Raw genomic sequence first — 20795 nt, 5'->3', positions numbered from 1 at the left:
TGCACAGAGCAGTGCACAGGGCCTGAGAGGGCTGAGAGGCCAGGTAGCTGCACGAGGTAGCTCACGCCTTCCTGCAGCAAATGGCAGCAGGACAGAGTGACCTTTCCAGTGAAGGGGAACTATCCACAGCCAACCCACACAGAGAGAGAGGAGCCAAGCCCACCAGAAATGTTGGGAGTCGTGAGTTACACAGGAAAGGGATTGCAATCCCAAGGAGGGAAAGAGGTGAGGATTTCCACAGGGAAGGAGAGGCCCTCCCCTTTTAGTGATCAAAGGGAAGTCACACGACAGGGGAACAAACCCTTTGTGGCAGGGGGCTGGAGTTAAGGGCCCCGTTTGTCAGGTGGTGGCTTCATGGTCACTGAGCCATTCTAGTCATGTGGCTTAGGGAAGGGTGATGGTATTTCCTTATGTTAATCTGTTCTTTTTCCCTGACATTGTATAATTGCTGTACCATTGTTGTTGTCCTTGTTCCTTATATTGTTGGGACCTTTGCTGTAAATTTGTGTACTCTGATGTTATATTAAGAGATGATTATGATCCACCTTGTTGAGCCTGAGAGTGGTTCAGTTGCTTAAGGGCCTGCTAGAGCATCCCTTATTCTATATTTGCTTTCATTGTGTTTGTTAACCTTACGTATTGGATCTCATCAGTGTAATTTCACTTATGTATGTTTAAACTATTGTTTTATCCCTGCCAGGTGTCATCTGCTGACATATTGTTTAACCTGTGTTTTATTGTCAATTGTTCCCTTGCCTGCTGCCTGGAGGGCCTGCTGAGGGTAGGGGCTGTAAAACCAACTCGGAAGACCACAGAAGGTCGAGGCCTATGCTGATATAGTGCTTTCATCTGCCATACCCAGCTGAGATTGCCTGGGTTTATGTTTAATAAGAGTTACTGTCTTTGTAAACTTACATCTGTAAATAATATGTGTGTATATGTATACGTATATGTATACATTTGAAACAGCATTGCGTACTTCCCTATTTTATCAGGAGCCTCACAGCATGTCTACACAGGAAGCTTATTGTGCCAGGTAGCCACGTGCTCAAGAAACAGGCCTGCTCCAAATGCACTACCTGGCGGAACAGATGTAATGTAGCAGCCTTCACAAAGCACTGCAGGCAAGCTAATTATCCCACCTCCAGCCTTCTCTGTTTGGCGTAGGAATTTTGTGCATGAAAACATCTTCATGTGATTTTCCACAGTCTGCTTGGACTGTGCTGTAAATGGATTGCAGTGGAATGACAATAGTATCCAAGGACTTGTGCACTATCAAGAAGCCCTTTCATGGCTGGGTTGGCTGAAACCCTTAATCAACCTTGCTCATATAATATTGCTTTGGTTTCAGCTATGTGTCACTAAAGTGCAGGTCCTTTACTAAATGGGGGAGGCAACCTAGTGACAGAGGATGCAGAAAAGGCTGAAGTGCTCGATGCCTTTTCTACCTCAGTCTTCACAGGCAAAGTCAGCTCCCAGACTACTACATCTGTTATCACAGTTTGGGGAGGAAGTGAGCAGCCAACTGTGGCAAAAGAACAGGTTAGGGACTATTTAGAAAAGTTGAACTTATACAAGTCTATGGGGCTGGATGCGATGCTGAGGGAGTTGGCCAATGCTATTGCACAGTTGCTGGCCATCATTTTTGAAAACTCCCAGACAACTGGAAAAGGGCAAATATAGTGCTCATCTTTAAGAAAGGAAAGAAGGAAGATCTGGGGAACTGCAGACTGGTCAGCTTCACCTCAGGCCCTGGAAAAATCATGGAGCAGATCTTCAAGGAATCCATTTCTAACCTCTTAAAGGAGAAGAAGGTGATTAGGAACTGTCAGCATGGATTCACCAAGGGCAAGTCAGACCTAACCAACCTGATTGCCTTCTATGATGGGATGATTGGCTCTGTGGATGCAGGAAGACCAATAGATGTGATATACCTATACCTTGACTTTAGCAAGGCTTTTGATATGATCTCCCACAACATTCACGCAAGCAAGCTAAGGAAGTACGGGTTGGTTGGATGAATGACCTGTAAAGATGGGTAGAAAACTCACTGGATCATTGGGCTCAGAGGGTAGTAATTAATGGCTTGATGTCAAGCCACCAGCCAGTATCAAGTGAAGTGTCCCAGGGGTCAGTCCTGGGGTTGGTCTTGTTTAGTATTTTCATCAGCTGGCTAAGCAATGGGTTTAGGAGGATGGACTCCTGGATTCTGTTCCCAGTTCTGTAAAGGGGCAAGAACTAGCCATTAGTTCCTAGTCCTGACCCTCAGAAGGAATTGTTGTCCAGCAGCTAGAGCACAGGGCTCACAACTGCACCCTGATGTTCTGGACAAGGCTGATCACTCTCTGTGCTTAAATGTCCCCACCTGTCAGATGTAGGTAACAGTATCAAGCACTTCTTCATACCCACCTTGTTAGCACCTGTGAACTTTGTGGAACTCTGTAGATGAAAGGGCCTAGAAAAGCACTATGTGATATTGTTTGTATGGGAAGGGGTGGTTTGGGGTGAATGAACAGCACACAAGTGTGAAATGAAAAAGGAAATTCAGAGTTTCAGAGTTTAAGGCCAGATGGGACCATGAGAACATATAGTCTGACATCCTGTCACCAGCTGTTAAATATTATCTAGCTACCCCTGCATTGAGCCCAGTAACTTGTGCTTGGTTGTCGCATCTTCCAGTAAAACATCCATTCTTGATATAAAAACATCACAAGGTGGAGTCCCTTGGCAGTTGGTCCTAGCATTAATCCTCCTTCCTGTTAAAGATGTGTGCTCAATTTCCAGTTTGAATTTGTCTGGCTTCTGCTTCCAGCCTTGGTTCTTGTTCTGCCTTTCTCATTAGAAAAAAAGAACCCTTTAGTTCCTGGGGGGGGTTTTCCCTATGGAAACACTTACACTCTCTAATTAAATTAATTCACAATCTCCTTTCTGGTAAGATAAACAGATTGAGCTCTTTAAGTTTTTCATTGTAACACATTTTCACTAGCTCTTGAATAACTGTTGTGGCTCTTTTTTGCCTCTTCATTTTCTCAACATCCTTTTTAAATATAGCATGAAAGCTGGGTGCTGTGTTCTAGCATCACTCTCACCAGTGCTAAGTACATAGGTAAAACCCCTCCCTCCTCAACTCCTTCCTCTCCTGTTTATATAGCCAAGGGTCACATTAGCTCGTCTCGCCACAGCATCACCCTGGGAGCTCATGGCCAGGTACAGACATTATACTTTTCCCTATACCAGGAGTGATCAGAAATCAGTCTACATCTGTAACAGAACAGAAGTTCGGCACACATAGACTGGTTTAAAAATGGCAGAACCTGGTCTAAGATTTGCCTCCCCAACCAAAGGACAAATGTGTGTTCTGTTCTGTTCACTACTACCAATCTAAACTATGCTGCTTACAGAAAATCACATAACTTTGTTATTTGCTCTTCCATTTATTTGAGTTGGTATTTGCTATTCTGCTAATCTTTGTATTTTATGATTGAGACATTTTATGAGTGACAATATCTGAGATATTTATTTCCACATCACTGATTGAAATCCTGAGTAACCTTGAGCCTGCTACAGATCCCTGCAGAACTCACTAGAAACCCCGTCCACATAATGATGATTCCTCACTGGCAGTTTCTTTTTAGGTTCTGTCATTTAGTTCCTTATAAAAGCTGGTTAACCTGTGCCTTATTGATCCTGACTACAACTGATCTTTTCATCAGGGTGGCATGCAGTGAGTAAAGGGACAAGCCACTTTGGCCTCATAGGTACCTAAACAGAACTTAGATGGGTTTGGGGCACCTAAATCAGCAACAAACATCCAGACTGACTCTACCTCAGACAGAAATCATATTAGATGCTCACATTCATTAGCACCTACAATTTGAATCTCAGCAATCCTTAGGTACCTACATTTTGGCCTCTGAGCATGTCCAGGAACACACCACTTTGCCTGTCTAGGCACCCAGGCCCTGCCTAATTTCCAGAGCAATCCCTCTTGGTCCTTCAGGCTCCACAGACTCCACATAAGCCCTGAGAGGCAACTGTCCAGTCTAGTTCACATTAACAGCATTAAGTTTAAAAATGACTATGCTGAAGGATGGGGTGGTAATGGTGTCCACCTTTTCTCAGACATGGGTGGAGAGAGCCTTTATTTAGCCTATTCTATAGCGTGATGATGCTCAGGGTAGCCTCCCATTTTACTGGTAAGTGCTCTAGTCAGTAGGCAGGCATCAGCATCACCATGTCATGCGCTAACCTCAGAAGTGGGATTAGGTGCAGAGAATGGAGGAGACTAGTGTACAGCTTGAGTCAGGTGTCTAAGCTCTAGAGGGGGTTAGGAATTCAGGTATACATTTCGCACTGGATGCCTTTAGATGCCTCTGGGTTTTCTGAATCATCCTTTGGAGATGCCTACTTCTCCCCATTCTCTGTAGAGACCATATAGTCTCCTAAATTCAGTCAAGTCAGATCATACTCCTGGGCCAAGGAGCCTAGATCTTTGGTGTTGAGATACCTAACTGTAGGTGCCTATGAGACCAAACTGGATCTGCCCCAAGTCAAATGTCTTACAGAAGACAAATTACATTTTCTCTGTGTAGTTGTGCATATTTACTGTATTTGTAATCTCCCCAAAGAATGAAATGGAATTTATTTGACAAAGTGTCACTCCCCTCAAAATATGCTGAATGGCAATAACTATGTTCCTGTCCTTTAGTCCTCTATTATTTAAATTTTATATCAAGTTTCTCAGTATGTTTCCAGAGGCTGATGTCAGTTACCCAGCCCATCCCCCTTGCCCCTTTTGAATACTGGCACAATACTAGCAGTCCTCCAGTCTTCAGGAATTTACTAAAAATGTACATCAGTAAGCCAAAGATCTCTTCAAACAGCTTTTAATGACTGTTGGATGCAAGTTATCCTGGCCTGTTGACTAAAACATCATTTACTAGGAATACACATCCTTGGTTACTAATAAACTGGAAAGTACTTCATCATCTTTGTGTGATACAAGCACATTGACCTGCTTTTTTCCAAACAAAGAACAAAAATGTGTGTGTGTATAAAATCCGCTTCATTATTAACAACTGTACCATTTACAGTTAGTAATGGGCCTATTTAATTTCTAGGATTTCTTTTGTCCCCAGTACACTTAAAAAAACATTGTTGTTCTTTGTCTTGTTAATCATGGATTTTCCCCGATATCTTTGACTTCTCTTATCAGTTTTGTGCACCTCATAACTCCTCATTTACACTGATGGTTATCCATTTCTTCTGTTTCCCATCTGTTAGATATTGCTTTTTTATTACCAATTTTGCTTTTACTTTGCCACTGCACCAAGATAGGCTGACATCTCCCTGGCTGTTAGAGCTAGTATACATTCCTTACCTGTGAGATGCAGGCAGTCCTGTTCATGCGGTCATAACTTCTGCTGGAAGGTAGCCCAGTGTTCCACAATAAAAAACTTCATATTCAACCAGTCACACATCCAAAGGTTCATCTTCAGTACTTTCTGCCATTTCTTGTTCATGGGACCAGAAGGGGCTCTGAGAAGACCACTAGGAATTGCCTCTTCTTCAGCTCCTTTCCAAGGTCTCTGAAGTCCTTTAGAATCCATGTAGTACCATGTAATACTGAATCATTGGTTCCAGGATGTATCAACACCGATGGAAACATGCCAAGTGACTTCTTAATTCTTCCTAATCTTGCCATACCATCTTGTATTTTTCTCTCCATGAAGACAGGATGTCATCCTATTTCCATGTGCTTTTTGCTGAATTCTCTGTTCACTATTCTTCTCTTTGTCCCATGGAGCTTTGTGTTCTATTCCTAGAGAGGCAGATTTTGCAATACTTGACTCACTGAGTATGTGAACACCATTTCATACTTCTAACCAGGTTGAATGCTTTCTGGCTATCTTCCCCTTCTTGGTTACAAAAGACCAGTCTGCTTCTTTAGCTTCTACTCTCTTCATGTCCCTTACTGCTTTCCCTTCCTCTTGTGGTACCTATGGATACATATCTATCTCTCCAAGAAGGCTTTGCTTTATCAGATGATGTGCAGTGTTGAACTGGAATTTCCACACCATGTGCTCCACTATGGCCAGCAGATTGCAGTCTTTATACAGAAATCTCTTCTGCCCTTCAGCAGAAAGGAAGGGCACAATATTCCAAGCAAGCCACAGAAATTGTTCCCCTATCACTCATAGCCACTATATAAAGTCAGATCGAAATGGAAAGAAATGCTCCTCAAGGTTCCCTGCTGGTCAGTCAGGAGGTTACTGGATGAAAGATCCTGAGGGAGGTATAAACAAACAGACCCCTTTGCTTTGGCCTGTTCACACTTACATAGACACAGCTGGGGTGGATCCAGGGGGAGTGCACTGGCTGCAGCCCCATTTATTCCTGGTCCACCCAAAGTTGAAAACCCACTGCTTGGCAGTGGCAGCAGCATTCCTATTCAGGCAGCAATGAAGGAAACAACTGACTTCGTGGCTCATTAGAATCTACCTGATTCCTTCTCAACTCTTAATGCCACAAGTGTTAACAACCATCTCTTTCTAATGGTCTTGATGTTCCACTAATCAAGCTATCCTTTCTTCTGAAATTCTACTGCCTGTTAGCCATTCCTGGTAACGTAGCTCCTATTTCACAGACCTGCAGACTGTTTTTAACTCTAGCTAAAAACATTAACTCAGGTGTGGAAATAATTTTCTGGGCAGGTCTATATGTGCATTTATGCCAGCTTAATTTTACTGCACAGTAAGCAGGAATAGGCTGGTGTGTATACATTAAGGCAACCTAGGACTAAATTTAGTCCCAAGTCAGAGCAGCCTGCCATTTGCCCCTGTAACCACTGCGGGGTGGGAAGCTGCAGCCTCCAGCCACATGGCTGCCAGCCCTTGGGACCAACTTTAGTCCCAAACTGAAGCGAGGAGAGGTAGCCAGTCAGGAGCCCAGCCCTCTAGTGGATGGGCAGACCCAGTAGGGAGGCCCTCTGGGTTACTGCACAGTAATGCATCTACCCGTGCGATACTGCGCAGTAACTAATTGGGTATAAATTTGATACCTGCTTGATTTACAGTTAAGTTGGCAAAAATCGCCATCTTTACTGCACAATATGGGCATGCACATATAGACATGCGCCCATACTGAGCAGTAATTTCAGTTACTGAGCAGTAAATGTGTGCATGTAGATGTACCCTCTGTGAAGCACTGAATGCACTGTGAAGATGCTCAAGAAGGCCATATTCTATTTTACAAATCTGAAAAAGAGATGCAAATATCATTCTAATGACTGTAGGACTAATGAAACAACAGCTTTGATTACTTTTTGCCTAGTTTGTTGTATTTTTATACAATATATAATATAGCAAATTAATTCACATTCCAGTAAAGATACATTTGTATTTAGCTCACTATTGAATGGAATAATATAGTTCTAGGCCCCTAGCATATTAGTAGAGCTTCCAGTTTCTTTTTAAATGGAGAAAAATATAGGTTGGGTTATAAGTGATGGTGCACCACACCATCTGCACTCTTGCTTATCAGAATCCTAGATCTAGCCACAGACAGACAACCAAATATGTCCCAGCACAAGATCCAAAATGTTGCCTCCCCAGTTCCCCAAAAGTCCCCTTTTAGCTGAACTTGTTTGACAAGAAGGGGCACAGGGACCTGCCTTTGAGCTCTTCTCTCTGTCCAGTGGAAGAAGGGAGCACAACCTTTTCCCCAGGAATCAGAGATGTCATGAGGTTCCTTTTTTGTCATTGAACAAGCCTGCATGGGAAGCTGGTTTCCTGCTGCCTGGTTATCTCATTTTCTGCCATGCCTTGGGGAAGATCTTTGCAGTGCTTGGAGTGGGATGTGGAACTGAAGGGTTTACAAGCAACTGAGACATCCTTTTGGAATTCGTGGGTCACTGACTACCTCCTCTTCAGTATTAGAAGGCCCATGGATGAGTCCATAATACACTACAAGGTCCTAACAGCAGAGTTGCTCACAGATCTCTAGGCCAGGCAAAATCTGGAGGACTGTTCTGAGAGAGAGAGAGACCACGCAACACCTTATCCATAGCTGCAGTATTAATCCATCCCAGTTGCACATGCTGCCACCTCATTGTGGGCCATGTCTGTACCTGATCGTGCATGCAAAGCAAGGTCATACCTGGTCTGGGTTTGATGCAAGAGTTCAAAGCAGAAGCTTTGATGCTTCAGGATAGTGTGTGGGCTGTTCTGTGTGCTCTGCACCCATACTGCCCCCTGGTATTCCTGTCCAGAAGCATTGTGCCGCCAAATGTACCATCTGTCCTCAGGTAAATAATCGTTGATATTTCAGTTCCTCCCCCAAGGTTTTTGCAATGTATTTAAGCATTACAGCTGCCTTGTCAAGGGCAGTGACTGTTCTCCATTTTACCAGTCTGTAGACAAGGGAGGGGAATTGACCAAGGCAACATCACAACTGCATCCACATGAATGTGAACATTTGGTTCCCCCAGGACAACTATAGGGTTGCCAACCCTCCTGGATTGGCCGGGAGTCTACCGGAATCAGCATGGATCTCCTTGTGACTATTGAAAGCAATCTGGGAGATTACAATAGGACATTTTAAGAAAATGAAATTGATGACATTATGTCATGTTGGAAAAACAATCTCCCAGAATAGCTTCAGTCGGAGTTGACAACCCTAAACAACTAGCAGCAGGACACCTTGTGCCACTGCTAGTTGTCCCCAGGGAATGCCCATGCCACACGCCCTCTGGCATGGGCAAGTTACTCCGTGTGGGGTAGGGGAGGCAGCCTCATCTGGGGTCCTGGGGCTGCAGCAGCGGCAATCCTACTACTTGGAACCCAGCTGGCAGCTCGAGTGTGACTCCAGCCGGCCAGGCTCCAGTTTTGAGCGGCACATGCTGCCCGTGCATACACTGCTCTGCTTTTTTCTTGCGTATTTTTTTTTGACCCCTGTATATCCAGGGGTCAAAAAAATCTTCCTGCACTGCTCCCTTACAGCATGGAGAACAGCTGAATGTGTGGTATATGACGACACAGACATGTCTGCAACTTCCAAAGAAACTGTGCTAACTTACATGTCTTGGCCAAACATCAACTTGGATGACTGCTTCTGACTCCTGGATTTCCCTCTGCCTTTGTACTCAAAGACAGCATTCATCACTTCCTATCCTACACTGTTGTACATTGAAGAGCTGCCATGTTGCACTATGGAGGTGTCTGCACTTCACTAGTGGGAGAAGTGATTGCTACCAAAGGAATTTCAAGGCACTTTGTGAGCCCTCCAGCTGCTCAGTGCTGTGCACGAGATACTGTTAGTTAAGCCAGATTCCATTCTGGCATGGAGTGAAGTACAGCCCCTGTATGAACATGCCTGCCTGGAGAAGCAGTCTTCTGGAGGACATGTATCCTGTGCAGAGGGAAGGATCCTGAGTTTGCTATAAATGGTTAAGGAGCTTGCAGCACCACCCCAGAGCAGCTGGTCTTTGTTAGTGCTGTGACTGCCTCTCCACGGCCAGAAACAAGAGAAATCTCGTATGCTTGAAACAGAACAGAAGCCTTTCCCAGCAGCAGCAGCAGCAAAGCAAAGTCAGAGCTGCTGCTGGAAGCAGGGGGCAGACAGCAGGACTTTGGGGTGGCAGTGGGCAACTGCCCTGTCCCTTGCATTCTCTATGCTGCTTTGTCTTGTGCACGCCCCACCAGGCCCTTCAGCCAGGAACATTCAACCACTGCCCCATGCTCCTGCACTCCCAGACTCCCAGGGAGAGAAGTGAGACACACCCCTTCCAGTCTCCCTTTGAGGGCCAGATGCAGGGAATGGGTAATGTGTCTGGTTTCATCTTCCACCCACTTGCTCACTGTGTGTTTGTAAAGCTGACCCGGATGTGGGCGCTTCATTCTGGAGAGGCTTGGAGATGAGGGAAGAACAGAGAGAAGGGAGTGAAAAAGAATTGCGTTCATGCAGGCTACATACCTTAGAAAAAAAGGGTACTCTCTTCACATAGAACAGGTTGGCTTTGTGGCAGGCAGTGGGAGCACAACTCAGGGATCTCGGCCTCTTCTAAAGAGGCCCCTTTGTTGTAAGGACAGCCTTGCAGCATTACATGGACCACCCCTCCTCAGCCTCAGCCTGAAGGGAAAGAGCTGGCTGTCTAGGAAATCCACGTGGAGATTTGGAGAGAGGGACATGGGTCTCCCTGACGTGCAGGAGGAGGAGCCGCTCTGAGCTCCTGCTGATGGGCAACGTGAGTCCCTCTCTGAGCATGTAGGAAGTGCAGCCCCTGGCAGCAGACAAAGGGGGAAGAGAGCATGCTACCTGCTGTTTGGACCTTGACTCTAGACATGTCTGGGTCACATTATACTAACATCCCCTGCTGCCTGCCGCTGGCCTGGCTGTTTACAGAACCTCTGCAGATCAAGGCAGTATGTGGTGCAAGGCCCAGGTTAAGCCCCGCAGAGCAAGGGCAAGACCAAGCGTGAAGCCAAATACAGCTCTGCCTGCATGCCTTTCATGCACATGCCAACTTGGCTACTGTTGCATTCATGCCAGTGTGTACTAGCACACATGTGAACTCACATGCCCACATTGTGCTTGTGCATGCCTTCTTATAAGCTCACACATGTACAGTCTGTCACCATCTGTATGGATTCACTAAAACACAAGTTAAATACATGCACACTCTGCATTCATGTGCTGCAGTCTTCCACACACCCATGGATACATGGACAGATACTCCACGTGCATGCCTGATTTTCAGAGCTTCCATTAGCCCCTGGCTCATGTCACTGGTGATATAGGTGTGCAATAACCCTGAAAACCAGGTGCATAAAGATTCACACACACACACATATGATCTCTTACACAACTTCTCTGCAGTTATGCCCATGCACTTTCACACACACACACACACACACACACACACACGTATTCAATGACCCACTCACACAGGAACTTACTCTGTGCCTGAAGTTTTCCATAATGCTTCTCCCTAATACACACACAGTTTTGCATGCATGCTTACAGAGGTATGGCTTCACATGCACATGCAAACTCACATATACTCCCACACACAGACTAACACATACCTATGGATTTGTACTAACATCCATGCCATGTGAATTCATGTACACAAAGGCCTCTAGTGATGGATTTCCTCCCACCTGGCTCTGGTCTGAAGCTGCAGGTGTAGCAGAGGGCAAGGTACTGGCTCTTCCCAGACAGGGGAGGGGACACATGGAGAGACCAAGAGTCAGTAGGTGGTGAGACTCTCTCAGGCAGTAAAGAGGAGTGGGGAGTGGAAGACAATCCTTGAGCCCTCCAGGCTGTGGCTCTTTCTCCCACTGCTGCCAAGGCATTTTCTCACTGACACGAAAAATAGGAAGAGGCTGAAACCCATCAGGATAGGGTAGCGTATGAGCTGGAGTGCTCTTCCCAGTTTACCCCAGTGGTGCTTATGAACTATGGAAGGGACAATGGCCAGGCCTTCTCATTCAGGGGGGAGGAAATTGGAAGGGAGGGGAGAAGAGTGAAACAACTGAAATGATCTTCAAGGGAACACTTCAGCTTTTGGTAGAGCAGTCTGTATGCATGAGGGTGTAGGCACTACTGTTAGCACACACACATGCACATGTGTACAACAACTAGGTATCAGAGAAATGAGTGTGTTCCATGTGCTTTTGTACATGCAAGTTTGTGAGCATTTGCAGACATGTACTGATGTCACCCATATCAGATGTCTTGTCCATCTGTCCAACTTCCCCATTTCCACCCCTGCCTCAAAAGAATGCATCATGCCTATATTGTTTTGCTGTGCCCCAGCACATTCACAGCCTCCCCAACTTGCTCTGCACAAGCCCAAGGAATTGTAGGCTTTTGCTTATCTTTTGTGGGGTGTTACTACACTTTAAAGCATGTGCCCATAAATATGAAGTTCCCTCCCACTCAGCTTAGGGCCCAAGCGAGAGAGACACAGAACCCTGGGCTGTAGCCTCAGGGACCACGACTATTAGGGCAATGAAAACTTCTAAGCATCAGCTCAGTCTGCCTAAGAAAGCCTGAAAAATTGACATATAGCCTGCCCATACAGTAATTTGGTAGTGGAAGACAGTCCCAGCACCTAGAGATGCGGCAAGTGGCAGTGACATTAATCACCATGGGTTCCTGAGTTGCAGGGATTAGTGCATCTATAACTTGCCCCTCCACTGTCAACACATGTCCCCAATGGGGCCCTGCCCTCACTCACCCTGCTTCCAAATTCCTGTCCTCTCTAGAAGGCCTGCATACCAGATTGGGACTGTGGGCTGCATCCTGGATACCCTGAAAGTATCTTCCCCTCTCTATGCCTTGGTTTCCCCAAGTATAAGTTTAAGTAAGGAGGAGAGCTACTTCCAAGTATTATTCCAAGTATTTTTGAGGCTCTATTTTTGAGGCTCTTAAACCTGGCTAAGATTCTCAACAGGGCAAAGGATCATGAGTCAAACAAAAGGCTTGTTAAAAGATTAAGGATTGTAGGCCGAGAACTGAACACCAGCACAGACAGGAGTATTTTCTCACTGGCACATTAGCCCTGCCTCATCCATCAATTGCATGTGAGAGAATTAAAAACTGCTAAGAAGCAAATAAATTGTTTTAGGGCAACTTACCTGGCTAGTTAACAGGAAGGGGTTCCAGTGCCAATGAGCAAAACATATCCTTCTAGAAGAACAGATGGCAATTTTGGGTACTCTGACTGTTCTTCTCTGACTGTGTATTCTACATATAGGGAGCATTTTCTCCATTTGTGGAGTAAGGCACAGCAACAAAACACAGCCATTTAGGACAGGGAGTAGAGAAGAATCCTGCATCCACTTGGAGGCACTGCAAGAAAGTCAGAAGGCAGAATGTAATTACCCAAATTGCAGTTAGGCCAAGAAATGAACATCCCAGTGCTTGCAAAAAAGAGCATTAAATTCATAATGGCCACACAGGGCTAAGATCTTGATTTCATATCTCATTCAGAGGACAGCTTCTCTGCCACAGCAGCTCAGGACTTGACAATAAGTACACATTATCAAATCCCCAGCATACCTATGCTAGGAGGTCTCCCATTTAGGTGCTAAACCAGCCCAGGCTGCTTAGCTTATAAAGGGTGAAGTGACCACAAGCCAAAGTGCCACAAGAGGCTAAGCTTCCAGTAGTTCTTTAGCAGTTTGCATTTGCCCTCTTTATGCATACCCCAAATGCCAAAAGCAATTTGAATGCTCTGATTGGTCAAGCTGGGAGGAGGTAGTTCTTCAATTACTAAAATACATAGAAAAAATATTGCTTATAATCACCAACAATGATTAATAGCTGACTGTTATTAACTGCTACTGTTTAGATTACATTGGCACCTAGCAGCTCATTGACCACCTCACTATGCCAAGGGCCATAAATCAATATAGTGAAAAGACCATACATGGCCCCAAAAGCTTAAATCAAAGTATATGACAAGATCAAGCATGTAGTGTGACAAGCAAGGAGAATCCCCCCCTGCCTAGGGTGTCAGACTTGGCTATCTCCAGATCAGGAGCCATTTCCACAAGCGTGTGGCATCAACAACAGCAAAGGCAAGTCTAGGATGGAGCCTGGCAAGCTGTTAACTACAGGGGTAGGATGGGGGAGGGGAGCTCTAATCACCGGCACTTAAGGGAGATCTCCACTCATTTATGCTGAAGGCAGCCTTCTCTTTGGCCCAAACAATAGGGACTATATCCTTGAGTTCAGTCTGCAGTTAGGCACAGGCAGCTATGCATGTTGCCTGAATGTCTGTGTCTTCACGCCTGCCTTACTGAGGTGCGTCATCAGCACCTATTCCTTCCAACAGTGTGGACACCTGTGGACATAGGCCAAGAACGTAGGACCATGTCTCCCTGTTGCAGGTCGATGACAGGAAGGAGAGGACATGTTATGAACTGCCACCAAGAGGTGATGAGACAAGTTTAAAGAATAGGATTATCATTTTTGAGCTCTGTAATGCCTGCTTGCTAACACAGTGTATTGGGTTCATTCACATGCCACCATGTGAGTAATTCGGAGCATGGAAGGGTGTATCTAGCACTGTATGTGGAAGTGTTGGTAACTCCTTGTGGATGTCTGGGTATATATCTGTTTCAGTTCATTTGGGTGGCCCAGAGCTAGTGAGGATGGGGATGGAGGAGGGTGGGGGTTGGTGGTTGAAAACAAAGCCACTGTATCTCCAGTGAGAAGCAAGCCTTGCTTTTAACCCACTAGGGCCATTCTTCCCCCTGCCATTTCTTTGCAACACACAGGTGTATGCAGACACACACACACTCATACACGTATGCACATGCGCTGTATAAATGCCCATCCCCACATATTTCCATGCCTGTGCCCTAGCCATACACCATGGCCTGTGCACCAGACCCCCGTCTGCACATGCACGCCCACACACACATGCACGCACGCATGCGCATGCATGCAGCAGGCTCCAGTTCCTCTTGAGTAATAAGGCTGGGATTAATAAAAGTCAAGGATACCTCCCCTAATAGACTCCAGCTGCAAAAACATTCCCAGAATTCAGAGCCTGCTCTGTCTCCAGGAGCCGCCTCTTGCCTGCACGGCCCAGGCCTCAAACCAAGCCGGATTCCACCCCTCCCCCCGTCACCTCCTCACACCCTCCTCTCCCCCTCCCCGGGCGCCCTCCCCCCGTTCGGTGACAGCTGCTCCGGAACTCCAGCAACTGATCCGTTAGCCTAGAGAGGTTCGCTTTCCATTAGAGCATTGTTTTCCTTAAGGTGAGAGCCCATGGGAGGAAGCAGTGCATGCTGGGAAAGGGACCCGGGATTTGCCTGCCAAACCACAGTCTGCATGCTCATTGGGCAGCTCGCTTCTCCTGAAATCTTTGGGGAGAGGGTGGGGGAGGGAGGGAGCAGAGTCCTTCTCTGCTTCCAAGAAACATAAAATAGAAGGCAGGAGACATCAAGCGTGAAAGCCAACCCAGGTACAAGCCGTGCAAGGGTCCTGGCGGCGGGGGAGCTCCTGGATAGTCCAGCCCCAGCCGCTCCCAGCAGGGGGTGCTCGATGGAAGGGAGCAGGAGTGCTGGCTGGGGGCGGGGGTGGTCCTAGATACTCCAGTCCCTCCATTTCAGGGGGTGTAGGAAGTAATGTGCATGTGTTGGGGGTGGGAGACAGGGACTTCCTGGCTATTCTAGCTAGCCCTGGCCTCTCAGAACAGGGTACTGTAGAGAGCAGGGCAGGAGCATATGGAAGCAGGGAGCTCCCACTACTCTAGTCCCAGTAGAAAACAACTCCCAGCCTGCATCTGGCTTTGGGGTAAATGGTGACTTTTCCCGTGGCAACAGGCACGTGACTCTCCCTGCCCCGTGGAACGCCCAGCAGCTCCCCCTTGTAAACATGGCAGTCATTAAAGGAGAATCCTCTAATTACTTACAGGAGGAAGCACATGGGGCATACACGTTGGGCGTGTGTGTTGGGGGGGTGGATTTTCCCTTGCTTGCTAGGGGATTTCTTCTCCTTTAAGAGCTGTGCAGTCAGGGATCTGAATTTAGCCAGCGCGCCTGCCTGTCTCCTCTGGAATCTGTCCAGGGGCTTGAACAGCCTTCAAATAGATCCTTATCGAGTGCTAACAAACGTGTGGAAGCTGGCTGGGGGCGGGGAGGCAGAGAGCCCTCACAGGGCCCATTCTGTTCCTTGTGGAAACCGAGGCCTGACAGTGAGCTGTCCAAGAGCCCCCTCTCCTTCCTCCTCCACTGGGATGCCATAAGAGCTCTGCTGGGCAGTAGAGCCCCATGGCTGAGACACTGGGCTGGGCTGGGCCTCCCAGCAATGGGCTGGACTTTCTCAGTCAAAGCCTTTTGCTTATGTTCATCCAGAATAAAGATTCCAGCTGCCTCCCACCCCCAATTCATGCCTGGCTGCTTGTCACCAGCAAAACAGCAGCAACCCTTAGGGATAGGATGCTTTCAGTGCCCAGCCATCTACCAAAGCTGTAGGGGAGTAGGCAGGAGTCTGACACTGGGGCTTCAGGCCCAATTCTGCCACTGACCTGCTGGGTGACTTTGGGACCAGTTACTGGTGCTCTCCGTGCCTTGTTGCTCCACCTGCCTTTTGTCTATTCTGATTATGACCTCTATAGTACCTGTTTGTACAGCACCTGGCACAACAGGTCTCCAATTTCAGTGGGAGCCCATAGGCATTACCATGATTAAAACAACTTCTCTTATGCTAATATTGGCCTTTCCTGTGTCAGAGCCTGTCACTTATTCTTGCATGTGGCCTCCCAACACTTCTGGAGTTGGCAGATGTTGCCGGTATTAGCTTTATTGGCCAAATGGAGAAACTGAGGCAGAGGAGGATGAAGTGACACATGCAAGGCCCCAAAGGGAGTCTGTAGCAGAGCAGAGACTAGAATCTGGATCCTCTGGGTCCCAGCCCAGAGCCTTAACAGAAGGCTGTGCTACTCTGCTGTGGGATGTATGGTCTAGTGGTTAGCACTAGCGTCTGATCGCATGTCATTGTTTTTGTTCTCTAATTAGATGGATGTCACAGTTCTGTGTAGGAGTCAGCTGCTGGAAGAAACTGCTGGGATTTGGGGTGGAAGCAGTTTCAGGAAGAGTTAAATAAAATCAATGGATTATAGGAAACATTGAACCTTTTCCTTTCTGGGACGCACAGGCCTTGCCCAATGCATCATTCCTAGAAGAATTAAGAAACTGTGAGACTTTCCGGCTGGGTGCAGGGTTTAAGTTTCATTCTTTCCGATTGCAATGCTTGTGCATGCTGGCAGTCTGGCTGGGTTTACTCTCTCTGTGCCGGCACTCTGGTGAAGGGTCTGGGGAACCCTGTCCCCTGCTTGTCAAGTCATCTCTGATCCCACACTTCACTGAAGCCACTGACACAAAAGACTGATGTGTGTGTGTGTGTGTGTTCGGCCCTACTGAAAAGGATAGCCACTGAATGTTGCTGTTCCAGAGCTCTGGCAAGGGGATCTGTGTATCACCACTGTCATGCAATGCTCCAGCCCAGAGAAAATATTGCATAACAAAGCACCCACGCATCCACACTTGACATATGCTTTTCATGGGGACTTGTGCGAGGAAGATGATGCAGCACTAACAGCCAAGACAACAGGCAAGAACCAGACGGATGTGAATTCATAATTACGTTCCACTAAACGTTTGCAGGAGTTCATTTTGGGGCACTCACCAGGCTGGACAGCTCAGACACTTGGACTCAGGGCACAGGATGGCAAAGAGTTGGTGCATCCAACAATGATAATATGAGCCAATGTTGGGATGGGAGGCAATGCCTTTAATCCAACAAGCAGCCTCTTGCATGTAGCCAGTAAATGTGGAGGCAAATCACATCTGGGCAGGGAAGGCAAGACCTAAGTGGAACAGCTTGCCTAAGAACCCATAGCAAGACTGGACAGGAGCTCGACTCCTGGCTTTTAGTTGCCTGTTCTGACCACTAGACAATATCCACTTCCTCCCCACAGCTGGGGCAGAACCCAGGAGTCCGGACTCACAGGGGGATGCATTTGCATCAGGCCACACAACCCAATTTCAGCTACTAGTTTGCTGTATGATTTAAAATGTAGTGCCTCTGGGAAATTCCTCCTGCCCCACTCCAGAGACATCAACTTCTTATAGCAACATATGCAGATAATAGGGCAGAGATACTAGTAGGTCTCAGGTGTTTTCTGCTGGGTCCTGAAACACCAGTGTGTCTGGCAAGGTGTTTTACTGCTGCTACAAAATTGATGGCATGGGGAAGCAGGGATAGCAGCATCCCCAGTGCAGGTTGGGTGTGTTCGGAGGCACTCCCTGGAACCCATCCACAAATAAGCCCACTGAATATCTGAATGCAGAGGTGTGGCTTGAGCTGTGGGAAGACTGAGTACACTGCCCAGAAGCATGGGGAAGTCATAACTGCAGCATATGTGTGCCTGTCTGGGGGCACACAAGGCCTGAGCGTGGAAGTGTCCATCAGTGGGTTTCTTGTGGTGATTGTATGTCAGGTTTTTGTCTGCCTGCATGCATCTTGGTGCTGTGCCTGGTGGCCGGTGGTCTTTTAAGGTACCTTGGTGCATCTTGGAATCATGGATTTGTATGTATGTGAGTCTTGGTGTGTACCTCTCTGCCTGAGCCACACGTCTCTGGGGGTGGCTATCAGATCAACCTGTGCTTGTTCTAACAGTGCTGCCGACAACTCCACCCCCCTACCCCCGGTTTCTGCCAGCCTGCCTGCTTTCGGGAACATTTTGTGGAATGTAGACACATACTCCGATGCTGTGCCCCCATCAATCGTCTCTTAGTATACATAGACTCCCAACACTCGCACTGTCCCTTGTCCCCCCCACCTTCCCATCTCCTCTAAATCTTCCTCTACCCATCACTTTTAAACCTGTCCTTCTCTCTTGCCCCATCTTCCTGCTCTGCTTTCTCTATAGACTCTTTTCTTGCAGTTCACTCCTATGCACATGTGCACACATGCACACGTACAGACTGGTGTTCTGAAAACCCCAGCTCCTGCTAACATACACGTGCACACACACATACCCCCGAGGTGTGAGCCTCATGCCCCAGCGGAATTCCTCTGGCCTGTCGGCAGCGAGCGGCTGCTGCTGTCCGGTTAAAGTATACTCAGCATGCGAAAGTGTGTGTCAGCATCTGGAGATGTTTGAAGAAAGGAAATAGTCCCCCAAAAGGGCTTTGTTCTCGGTCCCCTCCCCCAGCCTCCCTTTCTGGCTGTTGCTGTTGTTGGCTCAGCACTGAACTGAGCTGGGGGAAAAAAATGCAAAAGGGGAAAAAAAAGAATCCATGAAAGGAAAGGGGCTTGGAAGAAAGAAAAGAGAGAGAGGGAGGGGGAAAAGAAACAAAGAGAGAGTGGGGATGAGAGGAAAGTTTGAGCAAGGCGCTAAGGGGTACTGGGAAGTTCGACCAACTCTTGGAACAGAGAAGACATAATAGTCAGCCCCTCTCCCCAAGTCCCCTGAAAGCAGCCCAGAGAGAGGAACTGTATTCCTCACAGGTGAGCCCCTAAGGGTCCTGGTGACCCACACTTCTGAGGTTTGGCGAGTGTATACCCTCTGCCCTCAACAGGACTCCGATCCCCCTGGAGCTGCCCGCATACTGTGGGTTCTGATTCCCCAGCATTGAGGAGGATACCGCCCTGCAATTGCCAGGACATGGATCCATTGGTGGGGCTGGGACTGTAGTTCCCAGGGGCATTTTCTGGTGGGGTGAACTGCATGGCTGCTTCAGTCCTGTTTTTCCCAGGGCTCACCCACATCAGTGCAATTAGCAGGTCCAGTGTGCCCCATGGATAGGGCTGGGGCTAAGCCCAGGTGGGAAGGAGTCTGGAGGGGACCCTGTTCAGGTTACTTTGCCCAAAGCTCCTTGAACCTCAAGTCCAGCCTGGCCTGCTCCCAGAGGGGGGGGAGTCCAATCCCAAATCCCATGTTGAGTGGCCACATGAGGGCTGGCCCCCCTGTGTTCTTGATATCTAAACATGGCCTAGCCAGGAGCTGTGGGGCCCTGGCACTCTCCATATCGGAGCCCAGGGGGGAAGGGTGGTTTCACACTCCTTGGGCCATTCGGATTTGTTTTTCAGTCAGGTTTCTTTCCTGCACTTACTGGAAAAATGTCCCATTTGTGCAGGGTTATTTACCGAGGCAGTGAGAGACAGGCAGTACCTTGTGAAACACTCCCGCTGGAAAGTTACATTCACTCCCAGCCCAGCTGGATGATGTTGATTGACTCCCTGCCTCCCCTTCATTAGCAGAAAAATATCCCTTGTGGCTGCAAAGCCCCTTCTCGAGAAAGGACCCTGCAAAACTCAGCTCCATGCACCCCACGGCCACCACATGGGCAGGAAGCAGGTGCCTGGCTTGAGCCAGCACCCCTGGGCTTTCATTCTTCATATTAGAGGGAATGCAAGATTAGTGGTTAGTACAGGAAACTAGATGTTAGAGTCTCTGCATGGGAGCCCTAGCTCTGGAAACGAGCATGGATTGGTTGTTAGAACAGAGACTAGGAGCCAGAAAATCCCCTGGGGAGAGGATCTGGGATCCTCCCTCAAGGGAGGGCTCAGCACCCTTCCCATATGCAGCAAACTGAGGCATTCTGGGCCTAGCCTTCAGGGCCACAACTTGACATGTCCCTCCCTGCCTTACCTCTGTTCTCTCAAAGAGGTGGTCCAAGGCCTCCTGTCAACACCCATGTTGCACAGCACCTTGCAGTGGGGTGAAGTGAGGAAGCTAGCAGGTCCTGGCACTGCTTCTTCAGCTAGCCCTCAGCTCAGGGAACTCCATCCTGCTGCCTTAGTATTACATTCATCCCAGGGCCTAGGCTAGAGTATGGTAAGGTCATGGTGTGGCTGATACAGCTTTTATCTTGCTCTCTAAAGGTGCAGTGCTGTGGCTTGTTAGACATGGCACTGGCAGGGTTTTCAGCTGCCCTACTACTTGTGATTTCAGGGAAGAATGGCAAGCATCTACTCTCTCCCAGAGACATAATGACAAACTCCAGTGCTCCACTGGGCAAGTCACCAAGGATCTCAGAGCATGTCCTGAGGAGAAGGCTACTATTATTCCCCTCTGCAGAGATGGGAAAATTGAGGCACAAGAGATTAGCTTCCTGATATTTCACAAGTGCCAAGGGCACGCAACTCCTGTAGACTTCAGCGGGAGTGCTGGAATTGGGCAGAATGGGCCAAAGTGACCAGCTAGGACTAGGATTCCACTTGTAACTCCCCCCCTGCTACTCAGACCACTTTGCACTCTCTAGCACAGG

The sequence above is a fragment of the Crocodylus siamensis genome, chromosome 4, assembly GCF_052110815.1.
Source record: "Crocodylus siamensis isolate JL-2025a chromosome 4, ASM5211081v1, whole genome shotgun sequence".
Taxonomy (NCBI): domain Eukaryota; kingdom Metazoa; phylum Chordata; order Crocodylia; family Crocodylidae; genus Crocodylus; species Crocodylus siamensis.
Note: the sequence above shows the minus strand (reverse complement) of the source record.